Source organism: Tachysurus fulvidraco, chromosome 3 (genome assembly GCF_022655615.1).
Source record: "Tachysurus fulvidraco isolate hzauxx_2018 chromosome 3, HZAU_PFXX_2.0, whole genome shotgun sequence".
NCBI classification, from domain to species: Eukaryota; Metazoa; Chordata; class Actinopteri; order Siluriformes; family Bagridae; genus Tachysurus; species Tachysurus fulvidraco.
This window is the reverse complement of record NC_062520.1, coordinates 24,711,146-24,713,604: the sequence shown is the minus strand read 5'-3', so window position 1 is coordinate 24,713,604 and position 2,459 is coordinate 24,711,146.

Below are 2,459 nucleotides of genomic sequence, written 5' to 3'. Positions count from 1 at the left end.
TTGGGGGTTCGAATCCCGCCTCCACCTTGTGTGTGTAGAGTTTGCATGTTCTCCCCGTGCCTCGGGGGTTTCCTCCAGGTACTCCGGTTTCCTCCCCGGTCCAAAGACATGCATAGTAGGTTGATTGGCATCTCTGGAAAATTGTCCATAGTGTGTGAATGTGTGAGTGAATGTGAGTGTGTGTGCCCTGTGATGGGTTGGCACTCCGTTCAGGGTGTATCCTGCCTTGATGCCCAAAGACGCCTGAGATAGGCACAGGCTCCCCGTGACCCGAGTAGTTCGGATAAGCGGTAGGAAATGAGTGAGTGAGTGAGTGAGTGAGAAACAGAGATGTTTTTTTTAGTTAGTTTTTAAGTGCTTCAGAAAGATGTAAGTCTAGATCCAATCTAAAAGTCCAATCCAATCAAAAAAATATGGAGCTGGAAACACCTTCTAATATATCTGCCCACTTTAATGAAGACTGAACATTTGATGGCTTTGGCAGGAAGGAGTTTATGCTAAATTTATAATGAATTCAGAAACTATGCTGAGGCTCATACTTTTCAAAAGCTCCTGGTTATACAGTTCCTCTTAACTATAATATACAGATGAAGAAGGGAAATAATTTATAATCACACTCTCAGGTGTCGCCCAGATGAGGTTTCTACCTCATATCCTCTCAGGGAGTTTTTCCTCAACTCCGTCTTGATGATTAGTGATATGTTTTTATCTCTAATTCAAATTTTGAACATTGTCATTGTTGGAAAGCTGCTTTGAGACAATATCCATTGTTAAAATATACAAATAAAATTGTATTGAGTCGAATGGAACTGAATGATCTACCTGAGAGAACTAATTAGCGTAGCACAATTAACGGCCCCTTTTTTAAGCGACATTACAGAATCAACAATACTGTATAATTCCATTGTAGATAGTCTTATTTTTTTCGTATTGTAGATAGTCCTCAAAAATCAGAATCCTACCTCATCAGTGAAGAATAAATCCAACACAGAACAACTTAAAGAAAACTTTTTGACAGTTATAGAAGGGAAGTTATTTATAATTACCGTCTGTTTTTTTTGTGTGTTTGTTTTCAACCTGAATCTGGTTCCTCTCAAGGTTTCTTCCTCATATCACCTAAGGGAGTTGTTCCTCATCACCACCACCTCTGACTTGTTCATTAAGGACAAATTTAATTTCATTCTAATTTTAGATATTCCTGGAATCCTGCTTTGTGACAACGTTCATTGTTAAAATGCACAAAACTGAACTGAATTATTTATTCTGTAGTATGTTAGACTGGGCCTGAGAGTTTAAAGAGTTAAAAAGCAAATGATGACTTGTGTCTTCCAACTAACGTGTTAATGTCACCTCCTCTGATGATGCTATTTATGAGCTGTGTATTGTTTCGGTGTTAGAGGAACGTCAAGTTGACGACAACGGGTTTGTGTCTCCTGACAGCTATTGCTACATCACGATACAATCGATGAGCACTAGGTCCAGCGTTATTGTTATAAATACAAGAATTTAAGCTGTCTGTGCTCTGAACAGGGATTACAAATGCGTCCCTAGGTAGCATTTTTTTTTCTCCCTAAATCAATATTTCAGTCAATACGTCTCTTTCTATCAGAACATAATGCGAGCTTTATTAAAAGGTCATACTGACAAAACAGTTACGAGACCGGAAAAGTCTGATTTGTCTGAAACATGATGCAGTAAGAGATATAAATCATAAAATATCACTCATTAACATTAGTGGATGATTAATGCCTTTCACATTTAGCCTAATTATATCCTCCAAAAGGGTAGTAGCTGACACTTCCAAGTCATAGAATTACTATGAACCTGGGAAGGTGTGAAGAAAAGTGTACTCGATTCTGTATAGATCTATAATCTATGAAGATATATTTTCAGGAAATATTCATTCATTCATTCATTTCCTACCGCTTATCCAAACTTCTCGGGGAGCCTGTGGTGTCATCGGGCATCAAGGCAGGATACACCCTGGACGGAGTGCCAACCCATCGCAGGGCACATACACACACACTCTCATTCACTCACACACTCACACACTACAGACAATTTTCCAGAGATGCCAATCAACCTACCATGCATGTCTTTGGACCGGGGGAGGAAACCGGAGTACCGGGAGGAAACCCCCGAGGCACGGGGAGAACATGCAAACTCCACACACACACACAAGGCGGAGGTGGGAATCGAACCCCCATCCCTGGAGGTGTGAGGCGAACATGTTAACCACTAAGCCACCGTGTCCCCCTTTTCAGGAAATATCTCTATCAGATTTCTAAATGCAAGCAAAAATACAAAATATCAAATACTGATATGGTATATTCTTAGCATAAAGTAGTACATGCACCATCAGAAAGAGGTAGTTGTACTAAGAGGACGTTGCCAGACTGGCTCATAAAGGAAGTGTTATAGACAGTCGAGATCAGGAATCTGGACACGAGATCACTTTC